Source organism: Oryctolagus cuniculus, chromosome 1, assembly GCF_964237555.1.
Source record: "Oryctolagus cuniculus chromosome 1, mOryCun1.1, whole genome shotgun sequence".
Taxonomy (NCBI): domain Eukaryota; kingdom Metazoa; phylum Chordata; class Mammalia; order Lagomorpha; family Leporidae; genus Oryctolagus; species Oryctolagus cuniculus.
In genome coordinates, this window is record NC_091432.1 from 222,773,454 (window position 1) to 222,785,661 (window position 12,208).

The following is a 12,208-nucleotide window of genomic DNA, read 5'->3' on the forward strand; positions in this document are numbered from 1 at the left end:
ATGATTATTGTAATATATATATAATACTTTCTGGCAAATAGAGATCATTTGGGAAATTTTTATATAATTGTTTTGATTTAAAGAACATGGATTGGGGCCAGCACTGTTGCGTAACAGGTAAAGCCATAGTCAGCAATGCCAGCATCTCATGGGATGCTGATTGGTCTCCCAGCTGCTCCAGCTAAGCAACAGAAGACAGCCCAAGTGTTTGGGCTCTGCCGTCCACATAGGAGACCCAGTGAAGCTCCTGGCTTTTTGCTTTGACTTGGCCCAGCTCTGGCTGTTCTGGCCATCTGGAGAGTGAACCAGTGGATGGAAAACTCTCTCTCTCTCTCTCTCTCTCTCTCTCTCTCTCTCTGTGTGTGTGTGTGTGTCTGTCTGTCTGTCTGTGTCTGTCTCTCCTTCTCTCTCTGTAACCCTGACTTTCAAATAAATAAATATTTTAAAAAATTACATGAGTGAAGTATACCATATATAGTAGATCATTATGAAATGTTGGATTTATTTTCCTATGGAATGCAGTTCAGCAAACACTTTCTGTAAAAGATCTTATAATAAATATTTTAGACTTTGCTACATATAGTCTATCAAAACTGCTCAACCCTTCATCAAAGTGTGAACGAAGTCATAAATAATAGGCAAATGAATGACTATGCCTGTGTTACAATAAAACTTTATTCATAAAAACATTCAATTAGAGCATAAAAGAAGCAGGACTTATTTTAAATTTTCTTATGCAATGGATTACAGGCACTAGGAAAGAGGTCTAATGTAACAAAAATTAGCAGTGAACTATGACTCAACCTAATAGTTAAGCATTGCTCTTTCTACACCCTCTCTTCTCTCCTCTCCCTCCACATGATATGTGTCACACTCTTAATTTCTACAGCAAAACTCTTTCTTCATAAACAGGACTAAGGGAGGCTTAAATCCACTTCAGGCTGAACTATTCAGAATAAATGAAACACATATAGATTTATAAACTTCAAGCCCATAATTCTAATGAGCATGAAAATGTTTATTTTTATTTTTATTGATAATAAATGTGTGGTGGAATATCCTCATACATACTCAAATTTCTTCTCATATTGTCTTAGCAACAAATATATTTTGCAGTAATTAAAAGAAAAAGGTTTTCACTTATCATATATTAATCTTATTGTATTTTTTTTCTTCTTTGTGTCCTCTGGATCTAATTGGAAGCCATCTTGAAACATACAAGTTGTGTAAAATGAAGGAGATGCCTATATTTATTCTTTGTGTCTTTTGTAAAAATGTAATAAAACAGCTGCAATGGACTGATCACATAATGTCTCAAAATCATTAACAGGACATTTATATACAGTTCCTGATTTAACCATTGCCATATGTCTACTCATTCTCATTATTCATGACCAGAAGTTGTTACTCAAGAAGTGAAATGATTTGCTCAAATTTATGGAACTATAACTCATATTTTTCAGATTTCAAATGTTTTATATTTAAATAAGCCCATCTCACCTTTCCAACTTGTGTTCAGTTCATCAGAAAAAAATAATAGTAATCTTCCAATTGTATATGTAACATTTTTAGTTTGCAGAGTGCTTTAAGTTTTATCTCTTTTAATTAGTACACAAACATTACAAATTCAATTGCAAGATAGAAATGCAAACCCCTGCTGGCACCGCGACTCAGTAGGCTAATCCTCCGCCTTGCGGCGCCTGCACATCTGGTTCTAGTCCCGGTCGGGGCACCGGATTCTGTCCTGGTTGCCCTCTTCCAGGCCAGCTCTCTGCTGTGACCCAGGAGTGCAGTGGGAGATGGCCCAAGTGCTTGGGCCCTGCACCCCATGGGAGACCAGGAGAAGCACCTGGCTCCTGGCTTCGGATCAGTGCAGTATACTGGCCGCAGCGCGCTGGCCGCAGCGGCCATTGAAGGATGAACCAACGGCAAAGGAAAACCTTTCTCTCTGTCTCTCTCCCTCACTGTCCACTCTGCCAGTCGGAAAAAAAAAAAAAAAAAAAAGACAAAGAGAAATGCAAACTCCTAGGCCACATCCCAGGCACATTAAATTAGAATCTACATTTTAACAAAATCTTTTCATAATCAAAAATCTGTCTGCATTAAAACTGAAGAACTGAGTTAGTTAAAATGACTCCTATTTCCGAGATCAACATTCTGAGAAACAAAGTTTTGTCAAGCAATTGAGAGAGTGTGCACAGCACATGTAGAGGAGATGCTAATTATTGCCTGCTCTCTGTTTGCTAAAACTCTCTATAGCAGCAGGTGTGGAGTCTACTGGAGAGGAGACTGCAGGATAAACCTTTCTTATCAGAAAACTAACCGAGAACAAGGGAAACTAATAATTCAGGTGTATTTTTTTGTTTGTTTTGATGTCCCTAGAGAAAAACAATCAATCCTTTCCAAAGAGGGGCCCTATTCCCAGGAAAGTTCTGTTGCACGTGGATCAGGCGTCTATGTTTCAAGGTAACTGTTGACTGATGTACCTAATGTTAGTATGACTAAAAACAGATAAAACAGGAAATAACTCTTCATCCGAGGAATATTCCTACACCCTCTGGAAGAATCCTCTTCTGAAGAATGTTTTTTCTGTCACAAGACAATAAGATGGAATAAATTAGTTGGGGGAAAACATCCATTTCCATCAACTCCTTTCTGCTTTATTCTGTTCTGACCTATTTTTTCTATTTTTAATCCTTTCTTGTTCTCTTTTTTCTATCCTCCTCTACTTTAATTACTCTTCTGTCTGTTTGCACTGTTCCTTCCTTGTCTAGTGACTAGCCACCCCCCCCCCCACACACAAAGTGTAATTTTTTTGTAACAATAGAGTCTGAAACCTTGGAAGGAAAAATGAGAAAAGATTTCTCAGTAGTCACAAATTGATACTTAATAGTGTCTGTGCAGTAATATCTATGTATTCTCTTTATAGAAAGGATCTTCAGGTTTTATTTATTCTCATTTTACTTTTAAGTAAATGGAATATATCTATGTATCTATTTTTTATTGTTATGGAAGGTAAGTAGGGTCAGCACTATTCAAGGGAAGTTTGAGGCAAAGACACAATGAAAACAGCAAGAGGGATGGCTCAAGGCGTGCAACTGATGGAAGAATGTAAGAAATGATACAACATAAAGAGAACCAGGGAACAATAGAATTTTCAACATTCTGAGTCTTTTAAAGGAGGTTGAAATGACTCACTCTGCACATGATTGTGATGATGATTCTGTTTCATGAAATTAGAGTTCAATTATGTGTAATACAGTACAATTAGTAAATAGAAAGTCAGGAAAATTAGTAAAGTAACTTAAAGAAGCTTCTAATAACACTGATAATTAAAATTGAAATATCATTTTTTGCTTTAGATCATTGTATTTTAGTTGCTTGGAGAAAATAAGAAGAACAGTACATTCTCATCCTCAAGCATGTTGAACAAAACAAAGATTACCATTTCTTTTGATAAGTATTCTAAAATTTTCAGTCTTTGTAAAACATGTTTTAATTTGTTTCCAGATGAAACATTTGTGACTGACAGTCTAGACGTCAGTATATCCATTTTGCAAATGGAACCTTGAGAGTAAGAGTGTAAACTGACAAATGTGACAATTCTAAATATATAGGATCTATCACTATCTAGTATTTTCCTCTCGTACTGTCTGCTGAATCAATAACCAATCTACTTTTACTTTTTCTATCACATTATTTCCCTCAATTAGTCTCTCAAAAACTAGTGAACTTCAGGTAATGTGGCTGGATTACAGTAATTGAATGATTACATTACTATAATAATATGTGCATAAAATTACTTCTAATGAAATAAATTTATTTTGTCAGTAAAGATTCAGACAAAAAAATAACTGCTCATTAAACATTTACATACAAATAACCATGGATGTTAGGTGTGGTATTAGGTGTGAGTAGCATGATAAAACTTCTGGCCTCTAGCATGCAGGCGTACACCTTCCGGATAGGTTAACGCCAGCGAGACCTCGGAGACACCAGACGCGTTTATCGGCTTTTCAGCTTCCACTTTATTTTTCAGCAGACTCGCGTTACATGTCGCGAACGCCCGCCCTGTTACCGGCATTCATTCACAACTCCTTCATTCACCACTCCCGCTTACTACTCGCGTTCATTCACAACTCCGCCTGTTACCGGCGTTCATTCATTACTCCGTCTTTTACCAGCGTTCATTCATTCCTCCGTCTTTTACCAGCGTTCATTCACTACCCCCGCCCACCGTCCACCTATTTATATATATCATTCACAGAAAACATGTTACCAACTAAGTGTGGGAAACATGCAATAACAGGATGCTTAAAGTCAAAACAGGATCTTGCAATTAGCAACGGGCAGGGTGGAAAAAGCCCAGCACTAAACTTCTTGTGCTTGTACATGTCGGGAGGGGCACAGCTGGCCAGGCTGTCCCGTTCCCCGACACTAGCAGCTCACTACTTAAATCAGTGGTTCTCAACAGGGGGTTATTTTATGCTCACTGGGGAACATTTGGTGGTATCTAGAAATATTTCTGTTGTAACTGGGATGGTTGGGTGATATTGGAGCTATTGGTATCTAGTAGGTAGAGGCCAGGCATGCTGTTATACATCCTACAATGCACAGACAGCTCCATATAACAATGAATTATCAGTGCCAAAATGTTAGCAGTGCCTAAACTGTGAAATCCTGAATTAATTCAAGAGAGAAAAATAATTACAAACAATGTGCATGTATCTAGAACATATCTCCATGAAATCCCAAGGGAACAACTGATGCTACCTGGGCAGTAAAGGAAAAGTTTCATGGAGATGGGTTTATGGGATGTGCCAAAAAGAATTGTTTTTGCAAATGAAGTCATCAAAGAAGTTTACATACTTTGGAGCTAGGATCTAAATTAGTTACCAACATTTCTCAAAATTGCATTCCAAGGAATACGTACTATGGTATATGAGGGAACTGGAGTATAGAGTTACAACATACACACACACACAAAGCACACACCCATGTCACACACACACACATAGATTTCTGTGGACAATGTTTTTTAAGTAAATTTAATCTAACCAAAGTTAAAAAATTCTGCAATATAGGATTTCTTAGAACTTTAATATGTGAGCTTCTAAGAGAAAGAAATAGTATTGAGCATTTCTGAAATCTGTTTATCCAGATAAGTTTTTTAAGTGCATCACTTGTGATTAGTGTTGCATGTTCACAGCTTTGAAAAATAATTCTTTCAAAAATAAGAGATCACTTAGAAAATTAAGCAGAAAAAGTGGAGTGAAGCACATTTCTGATCTTAAAAGGTAAATGAGAACTGTGAAGAAATGGAGTGGGTACATGAGTCTGGTGGAAAAAAAAAGAGTGAGAGAGGACCAATGAGAAGATTGTCAGAAAAGGTAAAGGGAAATTAATACAGTCCTTACTAGAGATGCTGTGATTCAGAAGATGTCTTGGAAGACTCAAATTTTAGCCTACCAAAACACAAGGGTTTTCATTCAGATGAGATAAACGTCCTCTATGCCTCATTACTTGCCCTTATTTTGTTCTTTAATTTATTTTGTCCATAGCAGAATGTCAGCCCATCAGCTGAATCATTCTGGATAAGATATACTCTGTAAGTATGAACCAAGTTTGGGTTTTCAGCCTACAAGAGACCTGCAACTAAAGTTCTATGAGGCACAGTTATCATCCACTAAGCACTGGATTGAAGCCATTATCCCTAAGTAGGGCAGGTTGCCTTTATAAACGGCAGCCTTGCATGTTTGTACAACACACAATCTTCTGCTTCTGGGGCCCTCTGAATGGTGGAAAGTTTGGCAGCCCATGCATCACTGAGCTCCTTGCTATATGAAGAGCTCCAAAGTTACTGAATAGTCCACACTGCATCATAAATTACAGGGTAGTTATTTCTTAGTTATTTAGCAGTTACAGTGCAATTAGTTCCACTTAATGTCAACTTTGCCAATACATCTTCCATTAGCCTGAAAATTATAGCTTGGTTCTGTAACAGCCGTAATGTGCAAGCAGTTTCCAGACTCCAGCTTAGATCTGGGAGGGGAAGACAGAGTGGAAATTGCTAGGGTAACAGACTTGATTTGAATGTGGATGTCTGATCCTCATCCCCAATTCTGAAGCCATCCATTGACAACCTCAAAGAACCTTTTGGTATCAGCAACTGGATGAAAGTTTGAAGGATATGACGCATGCAGCTAGAGGGTGTGGTGTGACTGTTGAAAGACAGAAATAAATTTGTCAGTGAGAAATTCCAGGGTCTAACAAGGTGAAATTCAAGCGGTGTCACCCCCTAGGTACAGAGAAAGCTCCAATTAGTTCAAATGTATTACTTGGTTCGGAGTCTACCAGTATACCAGTCCATTGTTTAGCCCTCCCTGTCACAGAGGGTACAAAGAGATTACACGAGACTTTCTTCCTTTGCTTTTATCTCAAATTTATATAGCCCATGTATACTACACTTCGCAGAGTAGAATTTTAAAGAAACATGGTTTAGCATCTCTATACACACACTCACACACACACATACACACACTCTCACATGTATATAGGAAGGTACTTCAAAAAGTTCATGGAAAATGGAATTAGAAGATAAGTTTATTTTGATGTTACATATAGTAAACTCCTGTATACTTTTGCATTATACATATTTTTCATGAACTTTGTGAAGATCATTCATACACACACACACACACACATTGTATATAGAGTGAGGTTCTGGAAAGCTTTTCCAAAACCTGTATTGTCTTAATCTTCTGAGTATTTTTCAGTCATTTATTAATAATTTAATCATAGCACTTGTTTCATAGGTGTTTGGTACATTCCAGAAGTGCTGGTAATAATTTTCTTCAAATCATCTTATTAATAAAGTTTGAACACAATTATAATTTCCCTTTTTCTAGACAAGGGCTTAAGTAATAGGTTAAGTAACACACTCATAGAATAGTATTGAAAGCTGGGTCTTCTAGAATCAAAATTCCATAAAACTTATCAAAAGTTATCTGTTAATATTTATTCAGTAATTACTCCATGTGAGTCAAGGAATGGGGAAAAAAAAACAGGGTAATCTTAGGAGAAAGAGAAAGCTCCAAATTTTTTTGCTAACTGACTCTAAAAGTGCTGGCCAAGAGGACATCTGGGTTGAACAATCCAGTCTGGTAAGAACACGTGGCATCCAACATAGAGGTTCAGCAATAGCCTGAATTCACTGCTCTACATTCCTATCTCTGAGGCCAGAGCCCGGATCTCTTCATATCTATGCCCTCTTGCTCACCTTACCTATGCCCAAGGTACAGCAGCATATTCAGTAACTAAAGACATAGACTGTGAATGACAATGGTACATTTAATGACCACTGAAAGCCTTCGTTTCTTTCCTGTAAAAATAAGTATATTCACACTAACCTACTTCATAGGAGCTTTGTTAACACTAAGTCTGGGACCGGCATTGTGGCACTGCAAGTTAAGCTCCACCTGCAATGCTGACATCCCATACAACTGCCAGTTCAAATCCTGGCTGCCCCACTTCTAATCCGGCTCCCTAGTAGTGTGTCTGGGAAAGCAACAGAAGTCAATCCAAGTGCTTAAACCCCTGCCACTCATATGGAAAACCAGGATGAAGCTCCAGGATCCTGGCTTCAGTTTGACCCAGCCCCAGTTATTGTGGTCATTTGGGGAGCAAACTAGTGGATGGAAAATCTCTCTCTCTGTTTAAATTTTTCATTCTCTCTCTCACTGTAACAGTACCTTTCAAATAAAATAAATAAATATTTTTGAACAGAGACTAAATAAATTCATCTGGTAAAAAATTGAAAAGAGTGGATCTAGCATGGTGGCATAGTGGTTAAAGCCGCTGCCTGCAGTGCCAGCATCCCATATGGGCATTGATTTGAGTTCCAGCTCTTCCACTTCCAATCCAGCTCTCTGCTATGGCCTGGGAAAGCAGTAGAAGATGGCCCAATTCTTTGGACCTCTGTGCCCTCGTGAGAGACTTAGAAGAAGCTCCTGTGTCCTAACTTCGGATTGGCCCAGCTCCAGCTGTTGCAGCCATTTGGGGAATGAACCACCAGATGGAAGACTTCTCTCTCTCTCTCTCTCTCTCTCTCTCTCTCTGCCTTTCTGTAACTTTGCCTTTCAAGTAAATAAATATATCTTATTTTCATAAAAGACTGAAAATATTTTCTGGTACACAGTATGTTACAAATGAGTGGCTACATTTAAAATTCACAATATTACCATTTGATTCTAGTAATAGTAGCCTGCGTAGAGAAGAAAAGAAGGAATACAGAGCCATGTTTTTATGTTTTTCAATTGTCCAAAGAATTAGGGTTAAATCAAACACAACTAAAAGTAAACTAGTGTTTCATACATTATGCAACTTTGTACCTTTTTTCAGTAAAACGTATGCCCCAGTGGATTATTTACAAATGAGAATTCAATGCATCCCAAGGAGTCTGCGATTTTAGCCCATATATCTGTCTCTGTAAGCATCCACAGCAGTGAGGGAGACTCCCCCATATTCAAGCAGAAGATTTGCAGTACAGCATAGGAATTGCCCTCCATGGTCCGTCTAAGTCTTTATCATTAATAACAATGCCACAACTATGGTAACCATGTAACATCCATTATTAGTTGTTCCCAGACACCCATAAAGTCCATAAATATTATTTCTTTTTATTTACATCAATGTCCTAAGGTGTCCAACTCAGTCTTACTGGTAGTGACTTTTTGACAGTCACTGAATACTTGTTGAATAAATGGAATCTAAGTATAAAGTAAGCACTTAAGTGAAAGAAAGCAGTTAATTAATCAGCCCATCAAACAATACTCATGAGAGTCTTCCTCTGGTGAGGAAATGTATTACTGGATAAAGATTGCTTTGCAGCACTTTCAAACATTGTATTAAAATTAGATATGACCACAGATGTTTTGATCCCACTTCTATGACATATTCAAAGTAGCCCAAATCAGAGAAGCATAAGGAATAGTGTTTACCAAGGGGGTGGGAACAAAGGAGTGGGGTAGGAGCAAAGGAGAGTTGCTATTTAAGAAGTATTGAATTTCAGTTTTGCAAGATGAAAAAACTCCAGAAATCTATTTCGTGACAATGAGAGTATATTAACACATCAGTGCTGCACACTCAAACATGGTTAAGGTAAGAAGTTTTATTGAATGTATTTTTGCTACAATCAAAACATCAAGAAAAGGGGTGAGCATTTGCTGCAGTGGTTAAGATGCCACGTGGGAAGTCTGCATCCCGAATCACAGGACCTGGATTCATGTATTGGTTCTTCTCCCATTTCCAGCTTCTTGATGTGTGCACTCTGGAATGCAGCAGGTGAGGTCCTAAATATTTGGGCTATTGCCACCCACATGGGAGATCTGGATTTAATCTACAGGTCATGGCTCAGTAATGGAATCAGCATTGCAAGATAAGATCTCTCTCTTTCTCTCTCTCTCCTTCTCTTCCTCCATCAAATAAAAATGAAAAGAAATAAATAGAAGTGCTTTTAAAAAGAAAAAATAAATAAGCATAACTTGCTTGATACTCTTAGCGAGATCATCCAAGTGATTAACTCAGGACCACCCTGAATCCACTCCCTACTGATTAATTGAAAGTCGACTCATTTGGGTCTTTATATCTGTGAAACTGCTTCACAGTAGACTGACATTATGGTTTCATTGAACAACTAGGAGAAAGAATACACATGCTACAAAATGGCCATAGATATTTTTCCTGTCTTCCAGCTTTCCTGAGAGACTACCCCTTGTTGTTCTCCATAATAAGAAATATATCATTAAGGGCATCCCAGGAAAATAGTTCAGCAGATCCAAGTTGACACATCAAGAAGCATCACAATGTTCTCATCTTCCACATGACATTAACACTTGGTCTTCTCTCAGGAAGATTTACCATAGTGGCACAGAGAAACTCACTCTTTGCAGCAGTTACAAAATATTTCAGAGCATGAGTGCAGCACAATTTATTCCACTGATGGTTATGTATGTTATTTTGTTTTAAGATTTATTCATTTTTATTTGAAAGTCAGAGTTACACAGAGAGAGGAGAGTCAGAGAGAGAGAGAGAAAGAGAGAGAGAAAGAGAGAGAAAGAGAGGTCTTCCATCCGATTATTCACTCCCCAGTTGGCTGCAACAGCTGGAGCTGTGCCAATCCGAAGCCAGGAGCCAGGAGCTTCCTCTGGGTCCCTCATGTGGGTGCAGGGGCCCAAGGACTTGGGCCATCTTCTACTGCTATCCCAGGCCATAGGAGAGAGCTGGATCAGAAGAGGAGCAGCCGGGACTAGAACCGGCCCCATATGGAATGCCAGCGCTTCAGGCCAGGGCTTTAACCTGCTGTGCCACAGCACCGGCCCCTATTTATGTTATTTCTAGTCATTTGTCTTACTTCCAATAATGCTTCAAATGTTTGCGTTGTATTTATCTTATATGTATGTATGTGTATGCGCATATACATGCATTTTTAAATTTCATCAAATATTGCTAAATTTCTTCTCAAAGAGAATATAGCAGCTTATTCTTCCAGCAAATAGTAGACATTATGTCCACCATGACCCTGTTGCCGTCTTTGCCTGGTCTTACCCACTCAGCACTGTCCCAATGTTGCCCAAACAGAGATGATGTCTGCAAAGTCTGGGGCCTCCCATGATTTACATTTTCACTTCCTTGAACTTATCACCACCTTGTCCTTGAGTGATTAGAGCAAATATTGAGTCCAGTATTGTGCTTTACAAATTGGACATTGTGAACCTTTGGAGAGTCACAGAAAATGGGGTGGGAGACGCCAGAGAGGGAATAAACCTACTCTTTAAACATTTTGTTCAGTTTTTCTACAAATTTTCATGAAAGTTTACATATCATTTTTCAGAATATGCCTTCTTTGGTAGATTCTTTATGTTTAAAATTCTGTAATGCAGTTTTATTCTGGAGAAGATTCTAATTAGAGAAGTGATTGCACAGCTAATGGTGAATGCAGCTCATATAGTAGATGTAAGTATTAGAAGATTTTGACCTTATGAAGTGGAGAGTACAACAAGCATGCGACAGAAAGAAGGAAGGAGTTGCAGATGAGTTGTGCCTTTCATTTTATTTAAGTACCTGTACCTAGTTCTCTTCTTAAATTAACAATTTTACCTTTTCAGTATGAACTCAAGACCTGACTAATGATGTGACCTCTGTGCAGGGAGACACAAGAAAGGTTGTTAAAGACTGAAAGGAAAAAACCTGTGCCCTTTCAGGAGCGGGAGGATGTACTGGCTCAGATGTTTTGAGTTCAGAGATCTGCAACTGTTTGAAAACCCAGGGAATTGAATGGGAATAAAATTGTCCACATCAAACAAAAGTTGTCCGTGGCTTTTGTGCCCAGTCTGATCCTTTGGAGCATAAAAGAAATTCTTTCCCTCCGTGGACAAAATAACCCCTTACAAATCAATAAAGGAAGAGCCAGTGAGGAGACAGTTTGCCAGATCTGAGCAAGTAGATAGAGCAAGGGCTGAAGTGAGTCAGAGGGCAGGAAAGTAAGGAGAAAATGCAGGAGGAATGGAAAAAAGGATAGAGACACTGGTCCTGTCAAAGGGACAGAGTCAGGCCATGAAATTCAAAGATGTGAACAGGAGTTCATGGAAGAAAAAGAGAGAAACAGAAAGAGGATGTGATTGGATAATTACAGGGTTAGGAGAGATAGGTAAAATTAATCTGCTAAGCCACTCATACATTTTTACTGAGTACCTGATTCAGGTGCACAGTTCTGAAAATGAGTGTCTCTTGAAGAGTCATAATCTAGGCAACTCACTCCCAACACACTAGTCCTACCCTAATAAATAATATGCTCTGTTACTGCCCTTGGCCCTAGAGATAGACTTCTGAACAGGGCATGACCCTTGCTCCAAATGGAGAAGACAGGGGGAACGTCTATCAATTATAATTCAGTGTGATGTGAGCTATGGAAAAGGGCATTCAGGAGGTGATAAGAACATATAATGTGGACATTTAACATCATGCATGAGAAACCAAAGTCAGGATGGAGACTGGCAGAATTTTAAAACAGAAAGGAAAAGAGGACTAATATTATGTACAACAATGAAAATCATAGTGATTATTATGAAAGCCAATGTTTATTTTAAGGAATTGTGTTCAATGATGCCCCCTTATAATTGAAGTTACGCTCCAATTTTATGCCATATCA